The sequence below is a fragment of the Hippichthys cyanospilos genome, chromosome 17, assembly GCF_059441005.1.
Source record: "Hippichthys cyanospilos isolate Australia breed blue-spotted pipefish chromosome 17, RoL_Hcya_1.0, whole genome shotgun sequence".
NCBI classification, from domain to species: Eukaryota; Metazoa; Chordata; class Actinopteri; order Syngnathiformes; family Syngnathidae; genus Hippichthys; species Hippichthys cyanospilos.
This window is the reverse complement of record NC_142385.1, coordinates 5439784-5458599: the sequence shown is the minus strand read 5'-3', so window position 1 is coordinate 5458599 and position 18816 is coordinate 5439784. Positions and strand designations below refer to the sequence as shown.

General features: G+C 34.5%; 1 protein-coding gene across 1 annotated transcript in view; it reads left to right on the top strand.

The window, feature by feature from the left end:
* The window catches only part of uts2r1 (urotensin 2 receptor 1), a 39768-nt gene extending 21552 nt beyond the window's left edge, over positions 1-18216 (top strand). Inside the window, exon 4 of the mRNA XM_088439114.1 lies at positions 16384-18216. The gene's annotated coding sequence lies outside the window, so the exon portion shown is untranslated. The remainder of the gene's footprint in view (positions 1-16383) is intronic.
* Positions 18217-18816: the final 600 nt, after the last annotated feature.

Sequence of the window (18816 nt, the reverse complement as noted above, 5' to 3'; positions counted from 1 at the left end):
TAGGACATATGCATTTGTTGTGGCAGGGGCAACTGGTTTTCTCAAGAAGAAACAGTTTTGTTTTGGGGTTTTCTCTGAGCATGGTGTCGGAAATGTTCCTTTCTGTTGTTAAATAAAGGGAGTTGTATATTTCATGATGGACATGATTGCCAAAATACTATTAGATTTGGGAACATGTTTACCTCTTGTGCAGGATTTTGATCATTTTTGGGTCATTTTCTTCCACATTATTCTTGCAGCATTTCACCCAATGGATGGCATACCCATGGTGTGATAATTAAGATGCTGTGCCATTGTGAAGTTTGAAACGTTGTCACCGCCTGGGAGAAATTTGAGCTCCCTCAAGCCTTTTTTAAATGCTTTCCCTTTGATCTGAAAAGATCAATGATTTTACAAAATAATGCACAAGGGTTAAGTATATTTCTCCCATCAAAGATTGATGTAAAAGTTAGTACTCAAACCAGCAGTGAACACAATGATTCTCAGTTGTACACAGAAGGTCCAATTAAATGTAACATTACCCCATTCACTATAATATATATATATATATATATATATATATATATATATATATATATATATATATATATATATATATATATATATATATATATATACACCAGCGAACAATTTGTAAAATGTGTAAATTGTGTAGATAAAACTCATTCAGTGACATCGATGACCTTTTATGTCAAAGATATATTTTAACTAGGTTGGTAATAAATGAATCAATTTCTTCAATGCAAAAGTGTCTCTAAAAATGTCCAAACTAAAAATGAGCCTAAAATCCAAACTGCATGTTCTTTACAGACTACCGTGTGCTGGTCCTTCACACAAAGTCAACCAGACACACGCAAGTGAATTTCTGTCAATATCCTCAAGGGAATGGTTGCACTTGTAAACATGAAAGATGAGGATCATCCGTCATTGTAAATCACAAGGTTTTCACATTTGTGTTTGTGTCTGTTTGCTGAAAGATGCTCACTCTCTGGCCTAATCTGGACTAGTAAATCAAAGTCAGCTAACAGCACCATCAATAAAAAGCTTCTCTCATGTTAAATGTCTCTCGCATGCTCTCAGTCAAACATCCAAAACCAGTTGCTATCTAACCACAAATCTCCATTCGTCATTCATGTTCTTTGGCGCTTGCAGCTGTTTGGGTCATGGGTAAGCAAACTACAATCATAACAGCACATACAGCGATCAGGGTGTAACATATTCAAATATAAGTACTTTAAAGGTATGGATAAAATTTTGTTCTGTGTGAACAGAACCTGGGAATCTGAGAAGATTTAAATCTTCTCAAATATATCAAGAGGTGTAGGCTGGCAGAAACGACCAAGCTATTGTGGTAGAAGGTGGTAGAAAAGGAAAAACTGAAAGTGAAAACAACCTCAGGATATTTTTGACATTGGATGGATCTGGAAAATTTGTGTGAACAAACACTTTCATTCTTTCTTTTCACTTTTGACATTGATTTCAAAAGGCAGTAGTGATCGATAGCGTCTGAGCCCAACTCCAAGTCAGCAACAATAATAGAACTTTTTAACATCATAAAACACTCAGACCAACTGACCGACCTCAGCATGAAGCATGTAATCTGAAAGCGAAGACATTCGACATTGAAGTGGTGAAGACTCTTACAAGAATAAACAAGAAGCACACACAATTTGGCATGTTTTCAATAAATGTTTCATCACTATGGTTCTCACAGATTATTTGTATTGCACTTTGACCACATTATTAATTAACATAGCAATACAAATAGAAATCTCTCAAGAGACAAGTTATTCATTTGTATACATTCCAACACTCCCCTCCTTAATGCGTACCAGAAATCCCAAATGCATCCAGGCTAATCTAAAATCCCACTCTGTCCCCATCATAAATCATTTTTCTTACATAATGAGTCAAAATCATGCCAAGGGGTAATTGATATTACATGTAATGCGAACCCAAATATAAATCAAAATCGTGACAAAACTAAATTATAGATTGCTGTGTCTGGCACAAACAATGAAAAAAAAAAACCTCCCAAAGAGCACCCATTTATCAGAAAACCAAGAGGTTTGGTCTTGAAAATTACAAAATGCTTTAGCCTTCAACTCATTCAATCTTAAAGACATAGTTTACATTTTTAACAGTCCAGACATTCAAACCCAGGTGTGTATATATATATATATATATATATATATATATATATATATATATATATATATATATATATATATATATATATATATATATACACACACAGTATACACACAGTTTGGTCATGTGACATTCTGAATTCTCACAAATTGATTATTTTTCATTGATTGTTTAAAGGTATACTTTAAATATTTAACTATTTTAACCCGTAAAAAGTTATTATTTTGTCTATAATCAATTTCATAAAATATATTTCATGTACAATTAATACATTCTCTGTGCATAGACCCTTGAGAACAACCAATCATACCTCAGCCTATGAATGTCACAGAGTTGAGCACGTTTTGTCATTTACAGTCGAAAACAATTTGGCAAATGTGTTTTCAAAGGGCATGGTCACACATTAAAAAAAATTCAGTCATCTCACTGATTATAGACAAAATATCCATTTTTCATTTCCATTTCCATTTTACAATTGCTAAAAACTTTAAGTTTAGCTTTAGTTTGTGAAAACAAGTTGATCTACAACGTCTGCATAATGTATTCCCAACTCACTCAGTTTTGCTTATTATAAATTGCCTTTCACAAATAGTTATCAAGCCGCAATTGGAAACGGCCAAAGCATAATTGGCTCATTTTATGTAATTACCTACCAAATAAGCTGCAGGACCATGGACAATAAACAGAGGATGAGCCTCTTCATTCGTAATTGAAAGCGCAGCATGTTTCTACCTGCTGAGGCTGCGTGGCCTTTCAATGTCAATACCCTCTGAAATTAAGTTATTATGTCGTCAGATTACAGAATCAACCCGCTGACAATGTAGATTATTGTCACTCAAGATATCAACACGCAAACTGTAGCCTTGGATAAATCAGTTAATACCTGCAGCAATCACCATTATAGTGCATGCAGATGCCATACATAATGTCTGCTTGGAGCCTCGGGCGTCATGACATTTCATAAACATCTTGCCAATCTTCGTTTCAGCCCAGGTAAATGAATTAGTCATTGAAATCAAGTTAGAAAGGAGCAAAGCATTATGGGAACATGTGCAAACGGGGGAACCAAAACAAGTGGCAGATGCTTGAGGGAGCAAAGCGACTGATGCTGACAGTTGACAGATGCTGAGTTTTGTGTTTTCAGAACTGAAGATGATGGGGGTTGTTTTTTTTTTTTTCATTTTTCTCCAAGCACTGCATTGAACTTCGAACAACACAAAACTTCTATTCAATCGTGGGGACAATCACAAGTTTACTTAATAACCTACACACGAGTGGGTTGGCTCACTTTCTGGTTCATGGAAAGGATACGGGGTTTACGGTCATCCAAAATTGACCACATCCTAGGTTGATGATGTGGTATACCACCTGATGTAATGGGATCTATGGAATGTGATGAATCGGATTGTTCTACTGCTGTGCGACAACTGAGTTTGTTGTAATTTTGAGTTGATTTTTATTGGTCGAAGAGGAGTCAAGCTAATGCGTCCACATTTTGGTGGTTTGGATGTTACAATGAATCAATTATTTGATGATGATGTTATGTTTGTCCTTCAAGGCATCATGGTTCATTTTTTTGTGATACATTTTGAAGATTAAATGTCTAGAGGTTAAAATGTATAATAATTAAGGATGCACCAAAATGAAAATGTTTGGCCGAAATGGTCAATGAGAAACATTGGGCCGAGAACCAAGCACCCAAAAATGACAAATGTTTTAGACATCGCCCTCGAGGCAGCCAATCGACTTTGGGATTGGACTGTAACATCACAATCAGCATCCTGCACAACTCAGTAAATGATTGATGAAAATTAAATAAAAAAGGATACTATGGCTCTTTTTTTTTTTCCAATATTTTCAATGCCTGTTTGAAGGGGACTAATTTGAATGTATTGCATTTTTTTGTTTCATAATATAATGCTCATATATAACAGTGGCAAGTTTAGAATTTATGTTTCATTAGTGGGCTTATTAATCAACAGAATGATTATGTGTTATTTTTAGCACTTGGCATATAGTGCAACTTGTTGAGCCTAGAAGGGATCTCCTCCCACCTGCGTTCCTTCTGAAGGTTTCTTATTTTCCCCAGATGGGGTCATTCCCCTTCTGTGAGCTTTGTTCACGGGATGCTGTTGTGTGTTTATAATGTTTTCCTTATGACTTATTTCTTTTACCTGTAAAGCCCTCTGAGACTGTGGACTATACAAATAAACTTGACTTGACTTATTTACATTTAATACATCGACTAACTATTCTGCCCTAGTGTGAAATGTACAACTGCGTTTGAATGCACCACATCCATATTTAGTGAGTAGTGCTAAGATGCACCAAAATGAAAATGTTTGGCCAAAAATGGAAAACGAGGAACACTGGGCCAAAAATCAAATTACCAAGGTATAAATATTTTTTTTTTTTTCGCACGCCACGTTTGAGGCAATCAATTGACTTTGAGAACATTGAGAGCGTCCTGTAAAGCTCAGTAAATGATTGATGAAAATGAAATAAAACTACAGACTATGGCTCTAAATATTATTCTTGTTCAGTGTTTTTGTTTGAAGAGAACGTATATTAAAGGATTCCTCCTTTTTTATGGTACATGTTATAATGTTTATATTTAACAATGGCAGGTTCAGTGTTTATTTTGATTATTTGGGTTATCAACCACTAGAATGGTTATTAATTTTAATGCAGTGACTGACTTTATTCTGTCAGTTTGAAAAGTCCAATTCCATTTGAATGCACCAATTGCCCCACATCCACATCTTCTTTGTCCTTGTGTAAAATCCAGACAGGTGCGTGCTGGTTTTCAGACGAAAATCAGAAATGTATTTTTTTTTCTATTTTAAGCCGAAATTTTTTGATGGCTAAAAATCCGGTGCCTTGCTAATAATTATGCCAATGATGTCAATGAACTCTGTTTCAATACTTAAGAAAATGTGCACAGTTGTTTACTTGTTTGCTTCTGTCCTTCTTTATGTTGTTTAAAAGAACAGGCATAAAGAGAAAAAACCTTCAGCCTTGTACTACTTTAAAACTTCATCATGCAATTTCATAAAGTCAATAACAGAGCTTACATAACATCTAGAGCCTGGTCTTTAACTTGGCATTTTTTATTCATGTCGGCTGGGGATAGGCAAGGATTTGTAACGGCCCTTAGTTAGTAACCCTTTAAAAAAGAAAGTAATATTCTTTCCTATCTTCAAATTGCAACTGCACTCTATCCTAAATCCAAGGCTTTAAAGTGGTTGCCCAAGTCTGTAGCACTTCTTCCCTTACCGTCAACGAAAGAAAAGAAAAGTCCAAGATCACTGACCTGAGCAGTACTATAAAAAAGAGCAAGATGCTTATCTTCTTTTCTGCAACTTTTGATTCAGACTGAGGACGAAGCATCCAAGAAATTTAAAACTACACGGGACCAGTATGAATCAGAATCTAAAGTTGACATGGCTGACTGGCTGCCCGCTGCAGTAGCGGTCACAAAGAAAAGACTTATGCCCTCGACGAGCACGCAATGCCTGCAAATATATTTCAATATCTGCGAGCACTGTAGCCTGTTCAAGATATTTTTCACTCTCATACTGCATTAAAAAAAAGAGCTGCTGTTTCTTGGTGGAATGTTAAGGAATAAATCAATAATGATGTCAATAGATTAGAATGTTAAAGATTCAAATGTCCTCAAAAGGTGTCACAAATTGATATTTTTATTAGCTAGAGAGACTTTTCTGAGCCAAATGGGGAATATATTGCTTAACGTTACACACTCTGTTAATTTTAGTAGCATAATTATAATTTTTGATATCATACCCTGGCCTTTCATAGAGCTTCTCATCTGCACAGCTGCATTTTCAATGTAGCGAAACTAATAACAATTTATTTAAAATGTATGTGCTCACTAAAGTAAAAGTTACATTAAAGTGAAGTGCACTTGCCTTAAATTGTTTAATCATTAAAATAAAATGAATGAACCTTCCTAGAGTTTTGATTTGAGCCCTGCGGCTTATGGTCCAGTGCGTCTTATATGCTGGTTTTTCCAACCGGTCAAGCAAATGTGTGTTCATGGAGTCAGTTTTTGGAACAAGAATGAAATAGAACTGAAAAGATGTGAATCAATGGTTCTGTTCAAAATGAGTTTTAAAAGATATTATTAAAGATATTTAAAAAAATGTCTAAATTGAATAAGATCTCGTATAAAAGTTTGTGACATGTAAACTTGATATACAGTATCCAGTATATATGATTGTATTTATAAAAGTAAGATTGTATATATTATTTATTTGCAGTGTGTGCAATGTTCACTAACATAATCTATCAACTACACAACAGGAGACAGAATGCTATCGAAGTCGACTCTGCAGTACCCTGTTGGTTATATCTATCCATCCATTTTCTATAAATATAATGTTGGGACTAAATTTGCAGGCATGTTCAGTCTATTAAAGAGAGGATGTTGCAGTCTGTAGACAATTAAAAAATATATATAAAGACTCTTTAAAAGTTTCATTTTACCACCATACATTATAGTCCAGTATTGCTTATCCGTGGCAAAAGATGTTTTTTTTTGCTTATAGTCCGGAAAATACGGTATACATATAAATACCGACTGACTGCTCTCAAAACCACATCATCCTTCTCACTGTGGAATATCAACAGCGGCTGGAAATGACACCAAAAAAAACAAAAATCAAGCCAAATAAAGCAGAAATGAATGAACTGTTAAACTAAATCAGTTGGAAAACATTATTCCAGTGCGGCCCACGTGGCCCGGTAGCAGTTGATCCACGGACCGGTACAAGCCCGCGGACCTGTGGTTGGGAACCACTGGTATAAGGGCTTTCAGAGTTTGAGTTTTAATTTGAACTTTAACTTTGAGTTCAAGTGTTAACTTTTAGAACCATTTTACATTTTATAAAGAATAAAAAAAGTCAGTTCAATTTACTTCCTGTGGCAACTGAACTCTGCTAACTTTGCAACAAAACTTAGAGAAGAGTCTCCAGATCAAAAAAAAGGCAAAGATGGATGTTAGCGTCGTGTGACTTTAAAAAGTTGCTGGATAGCTCACTGCAAAAAAAAAAAAAAAAAAGTGCATTTTGCAAAGCAAAACTTTGGCGTAGTTTAATATGTAATGTAGAGACATTAAGGGAGGATGTAATAGAAAAAGACAACTTCTTTGTAGGTTATCATTTCACAGACCTCATATCCCACAATCCCATCTTTTGCAACCAGATACAGAAACTGCTACAACAAAACACAATGACAAATGAGAATCTTACATATCACTTTATTTGAACGATATCATAAATACAAACTTTATCTTGCAAGACAACCACATTTGATAAAAAATTATCAGATCAGTGCTTGAGAAAAAAGAACCTGGTATTAACCTGTGCATCTTATCTACCAGATCTGATTTCTGCTTAAAGCTGCTCGTTTTTCAAAAGATTATCTGGCTTTTGCATACTTTACTGAAAAGAGACCAACATAACCACTAAAGTTCAGCCACAGAGGATCAATATGCTTTTCAATACATGAATGGCGGAGGGCCGCATTGAATCCGTCTAATGTCTGCTGCTGTATCTCACTTAATCCTGGAAATTACGGCTCTTTTGTTCAAGATCAATAGGTCTCTGAAGTAATCGTAGCGATCTCGCAAATCTCGTCCCCTCTTGATTGCTTTTTGTCAAGTGAAATTTGACATGAACATAAACATGCCCAGCGCTGTTGCACTCCACCTTGACACAACCAGCCAAGGGGAAGCCATCGTACAAGCACAGTTGAAGATAACTCGAAAGTGCATGAGTCAAAAAAAATGTCAAAATCTAAATGCTAAATTAGCAGCAACGATAGCTTGCTTAATATTAAAACAAAAATCCAAGCAGAAAATGTTGTGCATTCCATGTTGTTTGTTATTAGAGGTCAGTCATGGCATGGTTGGCCTGGACAGATTTATGGACGTGGTTGTAAGATAGCAATCTCTTTGCATGTTCAGGCAAGGTTGTTAAAAGGTCAAGGGCTCCTGGATAGTCTATTTCAGACACATGAAGAGATAATCCCACTTTCATGGCCTACTTGCTTGACTGTTGAAATCACCAAAAGGCTATATGTATGTGCGAATATATATATATATATATATATATATATATATATATATATATATATATATATATATATATATATATATATATATATATATATATATATATATAAAATTATGTGCAATGTGTTTTTATGTTCACTAATCCATCAAACAAAGGGAGATAAAAAAACAAGATGCTCTTGAAGTATTAATTTTGATTTTGAACTGCTATTTAACTAACAGTGTCCTGTTACTGTTGAAAAAATCCATTTTCTATAAATATGTTGGGACTAAACATGCAGGCATGTTCGGTCTGTTAAAGAGAGGATGTTGGCAGACAAAAAAATTAAATAGCAAAAAGAAAATATAAAATTCCATGTAGTCTAGTGCGGCTTATCCCTGACAAAAATATTTTTTTTGCTCATATTTTGCTGCTGCGGCTTATATACCAGTGTGGTTTATAGTCCGGAAAATACGATATCTACATATATATATATATATATATATATATATATATATATATATATATATATATATATATATATATATATATATATATATATATATATAAAATATATATATAATAAATCTTTCGTTATGACCTTTCGTTATGGATATATATGTTCATATATATATATATATATATATATATATATATATATATATATATATATATATATATATATATATATATATATATATATATATCACTGCTAAATCAATACGTTCTTAAAGAAAAGAAGAACACAAGGAGGAAAAACAAAGTCAAACTGATGGTTTTACAAAAGTACTGTTTATGCACACATACAGTTGTAATTCCTTGCTGCCCCAACTCTAACTATATTTTTTTTTTACATACTCCTGGGGGCATGCACTCTGTGACGCAAATGGTATTTTAGTTTTTTCAGCCACCTCGAATTTCAAGGAAGCTTTTTCAACGAGTACCGCATCTCTTCGTTTGTTCTCTTTCCGAACAAAGCCTGAGCAATATCCCCATGCGCATGAAGCTTCTTCTGATCTCTGCTGCTTTTATAGTGCTCGGTTAGTACCTCACAATGTCAGCACTGTTAGAAATTGGCCCAAATGGAACACAGTGGGGCAACAATTGATCTGTATGCAAAGTCTTGAGCTGAGTCGGTTTTAGTACCACTACGGACATATGTAAAAAATGGCTTCTACCAGTCACAGTGGTGCTACTCTGCGTGTTGGTTACTGGTGAGGTTCTCTTGAGCAAGGTATTGTCCCCATCACCCAATGGCTTATGTGGCACAGCAGGTACTGAAATTCCTGTATGGAATTTGCTCAAAGTTTATACACCCTTAATCAGTGAAGACTTTAAATTGCCCAAATATGTGAAAGTCAGTGTGATTGTTTGTTTTCTATGTATCCTACAGTGGACAGTCTAATTCAGAAGTAATCAAATGGGGGCATGTTCGTCATATGAGATATTAGCAGGGTTTCTGCAGGTATCAACAATTCTACTGTTTTTTTTTTTTTTTTTAATGTGGTAGCACAAACTGTACAGCATTCTTTTCAAATTATTAGCAAACCAATTGGAACATGAAACAACTCATTGCTAAATCGTGCTACAGTGATTCCTATGCAAAAGGTATACTTTGTATTTGTTTTTGTTTTTTTTAAAGATGTACATCAGCATTAATGATACAGTCTTCCAGCAGAAGAGACAGAAATAAAGCATGTAATGTTAGTTCACCTATATTTTAGAGTTGTTGGATAAAATACGCATAAAGATATAATTGCAATTGCAGTTCCAAAGTTTGACAAATCAAACACAGATTTACTTGACAGATAAAAAACAACAATTCCACAATTGTAATACATCATTTAAAAAAATGGTTGGGAAAAACTACGGTGTATCTCCCTTCTCATCATCACCCTAATGCAGATAAACAAAAATATAGTTTTTGGGCGCTGTTACCCTTATACATCTCACCCTGCTGACTTGAGCCCTCTGGCACTTCACCGAAAAGATAACAGTCTTAAACCTGAGTTAAAAACTGGACAGTGATTTTAAATAAGACCGGCAAATTGATCCATCCAAAACTCTATTTTCTGTTGCCGCTTATCCTCAATGGGGTTGCAGGCCTGCTAGTGCCTATCCCAGCTGTCTGTGGGCAGTAGGCGGGGACACCCTGAACTGGTTGCCAGCCGATTGCAGGGCAAATTGATGTTGTTCTTAAATCTTGTGGGCAGCTGGCTAAATTGAAGCCTCTGCTTTCTAAACAGCATGGAAACAATAAAACATGTCCTTGTCACATCTCAGATGGATTAGTATATTACACTCTATTTTGGAGTTAAGCTTGGTTTATTATGCTTGATGCGTCCGTGGGCACCGTGCATCTCAACATGTCAAAATTGTCATTTTAGCAACCACGCCCCTCCGTAATGCGTAGCTTCCAGATTGTCTTTAGCACGGAAGTGCCACGCGAAAAAAATGGCTGATTAATTATTGCTTATGGAAGTTTCCCAGGACAAACACCTTTATTATTCAGCTGAAAAGGACTACCATGACCTAAATACCATAAACAACTCCTGGCGAGCACGTACACTGGGGAGACATGAGGAGTTAAAAAAAAAAAAGCTTGGACGAATTTAGATTGTTTGAATCTACTAGAGTTCTCTAACTCTGTTTTATAGTAGCATTCCTTGTATGCTGTAGAAGCCATCTACTGCCTCTTATAGTATCGTCAAATATCGTCTGACTGGGGGGGACCCGCGCCAAGTATAATGTGCTGCAAAACGCCTGCCAACAAGATTCCATGTGGCTCGTTTCCATGCGGAGCGTTCACATGTCAAGCATAAACCAAGCTTTAGACAGTCCTCCATCGAGCATGCCCAGTTGGTCCGAAGCATTGCTGTTCATTTTTTAACCGGATCTCATAGGAGGGAACACATAACAAGTTCATTTCAAAGGGGGAGTCAAGTAAAAAGTTCTCTTTACAATATGTTCTGTATGGCTCCACTAGTCTACAAATGGTGTTCTGATTAGGATTGTGTTAGTAAAATATGAATTAAGCAGCGCAATCCACTTGGTAATAAAGTTTATGTAATAGTGATGTAATAATGGAGTGAATTTGTAGATTTTGAGCAGCACATTCGGAAACAGATAAAGCATTTACTTGGTTGTTTAATTTCACACCTTTTGAATAGACAGGCAGGCCTGAGATGAAACTCTCCTTATATCATTCAAAAATGTACTTTTTATAATGTGTTTTTACGAACGAAGATTTAAAATTTGAAGGCAATGAAAGCATATCATAGCGGTTATACCACAAAAAGCAAAATGTCCTCAGTTACATTTACCCAAATAGCTCTTGTATGTTTACCTAAACTCGATGCAGAGGACCTAACTATATATTTTGTTCTTGTCAGACCCAATCTTTACGTGACATTCATGTCTGCAATGAGAGTATGTGAACATATGACCTCAACTGTTCATCATGAAGTGATAAACAACTCTCCCTTTGTCGACACACTGAGAACTGCTCCTTCCCTCTCGTGGGTCCCCGATTACGACGCCTTTGCACACAGGGGAAAATATGCACCTCATTGGCTGATGCTGCCATGTGGGTGATAACTAGGACATTTGGCTGTCACCGCTGAGACAGGACAGTGGCGCAAATGAGAAGTGGGAGTGGTAGTGCTTGTGTGGTAATGAAGGTGAGACATCAGTGGAAAGGGTACGCGGCCAAGTGCATTGCAATCTCAAGTTAACAGGTGTCCAATGAACAAGAACACAGGCGGCCAGTGGCCGTGAGTCCGTGTGCTTTCTATTTTCTGCCCCTGCTATTTAAGCCTGACTCAATTGCTATGAGTACAGGGGACAAGGAGGACAACCAATGACCTACAGTAAGCCCTCACCCCACCTTGTAATGCTCCTTAACTGTTTTGGAAAGGATATATTGTTGTCTAACAAACAGGTGTGAGTGGCCTCTATATTTACTAGTTAGATAATGTTTGAAGGTATTAAAATTATATCAAGACACTGGATACAAATGCGTATTTTCAGATCTAATATATATATACACTATATATATATTATATATACACTATATATATATATATATATATATATATATATATATATATATATATATATATATATATATATATATATATATATATATATATATATGGGGTGGGGGTGTGTGTAAATATAGGGGGTCCTCAGGCTACGACAGTCTCGATGATTTTTCGAGGTTACGAATGCACGCGGTAAACAATTGGCCATCACCATGGAAGTGAAACTAGATATTATTAAGCGGTCTAAAAACGGTGCAACGAACAAGTTGTTGCGTGCAAGAGAGAAATATGTTCCGTTTTTGGGTTTTGTCGATGTTGTAAAAGTGACGGTTGAGATCGACCCTGCTGCCATTCATGGAGCCGCGGGCACGCCCCCGATGCTCATAACAGATGACGAGTTTCCTGTTGCACGGCCCTTCAAAACAAGAGTTCTCTACAAAATAAAATGTGGTGCAAGAACACAGTTAATCCGACGAAACTGGGGCAAAAAGGAGCAGAACAATAGTACAATACTTTACAGTGCAGTACGTTTACTGTATATTCATCAATTTATTTGATTTATTATTTATTATTTTTTAGTTATTTATTGCACGGTGTTCTGACTAACACTGAAATTCAGGTTGCGCCACGTCTTAAGTCGAGGACCCCCTGTATACCACATATGTCATTCAAAAATATTTTCTGTATGATTTACTGAAAAGTTACAAAAATTTAATGAAAAATGAGTCCATGTATATTACATTAGGATTCTCCTTCTCCTTGTGCATTCTCATCAATATTTAATACAGTGTATATATAAGCAAAAATATGGTCAATTTAAATTAATTTTCATTCAGCAAACTTTAATACTGTAAATACCATTCCAATTTTGTAAAACACAGCACACGTAAAAGTTCAGTTTTCTTCAAGCACCAAATCTCAAAATGAAATTGAAATTGTACATGTTTTTTTAACATATGGTTAGAGTTGTGCACAAATTGCTTGATTACTTGAGAAAATCTTATTTTTTAATAGCAATGCAATCTTCTCCCCCATTTTTAGATCACAAGTGTAAATATATTTAGCAGCAATGACAAGGTAGAATTGGTACTCAAAATGCATATTTTGGATTTTGATGATATGGTTCTAGCAAAAAAATGCCAAAGCACAAGACACTCATATTTTGGGGATTACTGTACAATAATTCACATCTAGTCAACTTCAATGTTCCATGCTCTACTTCATCATTCTTGTCCAGGTCCATTGTATTCTATTTTCAGTACTCTATTGGATCATGTATAATCTGTATTAAGGAGTGAGTCTAGGATATGAATTTAATTAAAATGTCAAGTATGCAGTAAATTACAATTAAATGTTAGCCATTACTAACTGTTCTTAATGAATAAAAGAACGTTTCAGTGAAAATTAGCTTGAATCCAGAACATATTTTAAAATAGAATTGTATATAATATGCTGCCAAGGCCTCTATCTTATTTTTATTTTGGAAAAGCAGAGTTTAGTTTGGCCCACATTAATGTGTCACGTTCAAAATGAACCTGATTCTTCAAGTGCTCTAATATTATCCATTGCGACTCAGCTCACCATACTAATGTGACAATTGAAACACAGCTGCTATTTCTGAGAACTCACTTATTCCCCATGTGCAACTTTTACACCAAAGTACATGGACCAATGCCTTTGGAAACTTGTAGCATCAGTAGTGTTTGAAGATTAAGAAATATATTTTTAAAGATATTTTTTATATTAAAAAAAATACAAAAAATAAACTACATTACACTTGGTCTTCTTCACACTTGGAGCAAACTGTCTGAAGAAAATCCATTCATTCAGCCATTCATCTAAACAACCATTGTCTCATTGTTACATTTCCATTAGTATTTGGGTGAAGAAGGAGGTATTCTATGGGTTCAAAGTGGAAATTTAGAAAGGGTTGAATATATATACACAGTGTATATATATATATATATATATATATATATATATATATATATATATATATATATATATATATATATATATATATATATATATATATATATATATATACACACACAATAATTATTAACCACTTAGTTATCTCTTTGTATAAGTGTGCAAAATGACATGCACAGATTTATCAAGCTTTGTATAATGCTGATTCATAGACATGTCTTCAATGTAATGATTTTCATTCCCACCACAAAAACAGGCAGATACATCTTAGCTGATGTGTTGTGACACAAATCAATGTACCTGCACTATTAGCTCCCTCTCTGTTTAGCCTGCAGGATTCCTTGTAGATATTAATGTGCAGATTGTGTTTAGAGAATCACGTTCCAGATTGAGATATGGTGGGTCTGGAGGAGTCGATTAGTTAAACAATTATTGGCTCCTGACTGTGATTACATGATCCAATATGCAGTCGGTATCATCATGAAAGAAATCTTGAGTAGGGCAAAATTACTTTTTAGGAGAAAAAAGTGAAATCAACTGATTTTTGAAAAATGATATTCCCTATTTAGGGTTTAAAAGAATTCTAGAGTAATTTGAGTAAATTTGAGTAAAAATGTTTGAAGGCATCCTTTTCTTGCCATGGATACTTGCCTATTTATTTGTGTGCACATCAGAAAAATTAACCCAATCGCTGCAATATTTGTTCGTGCTTTGCATGACAGTAAGACATGTCGGAAACACAGTCAGAAGGTCAACTTCAAAATAAAAGTTTGTTTACCAAAAAATAAATGGACACAAATGCCTTGGTTTGCTTTTGTTTTGAATTTGTCCCCAGCAGCATGTCACAGTGTATTAGCTTGACTAATCTGTGAGATCTTCAACATATTTTCTCCTAAAAATATAACTGAAATTGTGATTTATGATCCGAAGTCTATGGATCATTACAAGCATAGTTATGTTTCCACTAAAGAATCTTATTACCGTATTTCTCCAAGTACAAGTTGAGTTTTATTTTCCTCATTTTCAACCTTCATATTAGGGGTGTCAACTTATAATTGCATAACTCGGAACAGACCAATTTTTTCTGTGTATCTGTGTTTGAATAACATAAATTCAAATGTGAAATAAGCAATATTATGTCATTTACAAGGCTTAAAATGATTGTGTGCATATGTGTGTGTGTGTGTGTGTATATATATATATATATATATATATATATATATATATATATGTGTATATATGTGTGTGTGTGTGTGTGTGTGTGTACAGTATATACATCTAATTTGATATAGTATGCATCTGTTTTAGTGCGTTTGCACAGAACAAATGTACTTTGTCAAGCGTTGCCTAATTACCTCTTTGTTGTCAACAACAAGGCAGCGTGGACACATTATGAAAAGGAAAAGACGGCTTGACTTGTCTCCTTCAGCTCTTATATAAGCAAAGAACAAACTTCCATGCTCTGATCTCACAACAGCGTCACTTGGGTAAAGAACGTCCCAAGTAAAATAATGAGGAAATCATCTACGAAGACCTGCATTTGAAACAAATCGGGCGGGTCCAAACATGACTACCCGTGGAAAAGTAACGAGAATGTTTGTGCAACTGACAAGCAGGAAGGAGAGGACATCCGGGATTTAAATGGGTGGAGCTATTTGGCATGTCAAATAGTGATGATGACTTTTAGGGCTTTTGGACTTTCGGAAAAAATTAATTATCAGCTGTGTCAAAAAATAAAGCATTGAAACTTCAAATCATTTTGTTGTTGCAACATTAGTTTTAATATTAGCCTTTAAGTGCACGCGCACATAGCCTTCCATTTGTCTCGTCCCCTGCCTCCCATAACTGCAACGGTGTTTTTCGATATACAATACAGAAATGTGTCTAAAATTATTGTAATTCCATCATAATAACGCACAATGCGTTGTAACTGGACAGCCATGATCTATGTAACTACTAATGTCAGGGGTAGGCATTTTTGTAAAATTCACCCAAATTGAAGTAAAAAAGAAGGGGATTGACTTGTACTTGAAGAAATACTGTATTTGTTATTTTTTCATTTCAATAGCATTTTTTTTTAAATGTGTTTTAAAAATTTCCTGATTTTTTTGGTGATAACTTTGAACTCTGTTTAATTAGTGCTTCATGAAAATCATATAAAATGTTTTCTCTGTCCTTGACAGATCTGATACGACTGCAGGACGACTGAAGAAAAGGACCAAAGACACGTAGAAATGGCATTCGGATGAATCTTTGTGATATTGATAGAATAAGTGGAGATGTGACAAAATGTGTGTTCTCTGAGAGGAAGCTTTTCGAACCTTTGTGCTAAGCTCACATATACTGCAGACATATACTGGATAGTATGTGCTCATTTTCCCATGAAAGAACATTAAAATTACCTTTATGCTAATTAAGTATACTGACCCATCTACGCTCCTTGTTGTGCAGTAAGTGAGTCTGCATGAATATGTGTTTTAAAAAAATTGTGCTTAGGTAATTTAGGCTCAAGCACTACTGTGCATTATTGTAATAATGTGGATTTCCGGATTAAAAAAAAAAATCACAATTACTGAGTGAGATTTGTAGCGTTCAGGCAGCACCACCTTTACATCAAGCATAAATGCAGGAATAAATCAGTATTCTGACCGCTATCTGAATTTAAATTCATCTTTGCTGAGGACAAATCTGGACAGTAATATGCATACGCTTAATTTCTAGTGATTAACAGATTGCATGCAAACAGGTTCACCGGCAGTGTTGAAAAGACATGCTTCGATATATAAAAAGGCACTTTCGACTGAAAAAGAAAAAGGGGCAAAATATTCAAAGAACGCTCAAAATAAGAGTTTGTTTCCACCTAAAAAAAAAAGACATCTTCTAAAATCAAAATATTTTCCAACACATCACTCCAAGGTGGAAATAAAAATGGTGGTATAATTTCTTATTTTATTTTGATGGCTTGAATGTCAAAATAAACATTTTTTTCGAGTAAAATTCCAACTCTAGACTTTTCATTGTGTAAGCTAGTATACAGTGAACCATTACAATTATTTAAAGAGAAAATGTTCACATTATTAGGCTAACATTTAGCACCAACATTACTCTAGTTTCACTGATGCGAATTGGATATTCTTCATAACCCTTTTTTAATGCTAAACCATTAAAAAGTTTTTACTATTCCTACATTTCCTACCTAATTCTGCATGGTGCTGTATATACTTAAAAACAACAACATTGTGTCTTGGGAAAATTCTGTATTGATGTCAGTAACAAATGAACACTTTAGTTGAGTTTAGCCCTGCTGATGTTACAGCTGCTGAAAAGGAAAAAAAATGCCCATCTGTGAAATAAATGGTGTTTTCTTGTATATCTTTGTATTTTATATGCCGTATGTTATAAATGATAGTTGGCTTTTGTTGTTCATGAATTGTGTATTCAAAGCAAAAGATTTGGACATAAAGAAAAGAAAATAATCTGTCATGAATCAACATGTTATAAAACTGCAAGAATACGAACAATAGTATTGTTATAAAAAAAAAAACACTTTAAAGTATGAAGAGGACAATGCCTTTTTTCACAAGAAATATGTTTTCATAAAATATTAAGAGCTACTACCATTAAAATAATTGTTTTCTTGTAATATTACAACTATTTAACGAATAGCTGTATTATAATAAATCATTTGTATTGTTTTCTTTTCAGCCCTGTACCAAAGACAGAAAGGTGCACAAAAACAAAAATACACACAAAAACCAGCACACTTAGTTCCTACGTTTCATGCAGTGCTCTTATAAAATACACACAATGCAATGTAATATTTTCATGTGAACAGGTTCAAGTGATTTGCTTTAAATATTTAGTAAATCAAATATTTTTTTTGTATGCGTAGATATACATCACAAAGAAAACAAAAATGCCTTGAAACTAATTTACACTCAATCACGCATTTCCATGCAATTGTATTATGTTGGTTAAAGTAAATTGTCATGTTAAATAAAAGTGTCTTGAATCTGCTTTGTTCTATGTTCTTTATTTTAAAAAAAAGTCAAGTTTTATCACAATATTCAACTACAGTAGGTTGTAAATATTTTCTGGTGTAAACACTATAAAATTTCCTTTAATTGTCAAAATAATATGGAATAATTCTCCACTAAATATGCAAAAATCTTTTGTTTCAGTTTGTTCGGATTTTGTGTCAGCTTGATCACGCTGTGATTTCTTTGTGTCTGACCAGAAGAGCAAAGCTGACAGGCACAATTCCAGGTGTGCGTCAAGCTGTTGCAGCTATTGATTTACCTCACTGAGCGACAGAAGACAAGCTACAGAAGCTGCCATGCTGATGTATAATTAGCTGTTGTTCCCCCAGGAGGATTCTTGTACTTGGATTAACCACGATTTGTACACAAACACACACAAAAAAAAAGAATACTTGAATGGCATTGACCCCCATCTCATAAAAAGACTTTTTAGAGTCACCCTCCTCACTTCTAATCTCACTTCTAAACTACCACTACTGAACTACTGAATACATATATATATATATATATATATATATATATATATATATATATATATATATATATATATATATATATATATACAGTATATATATA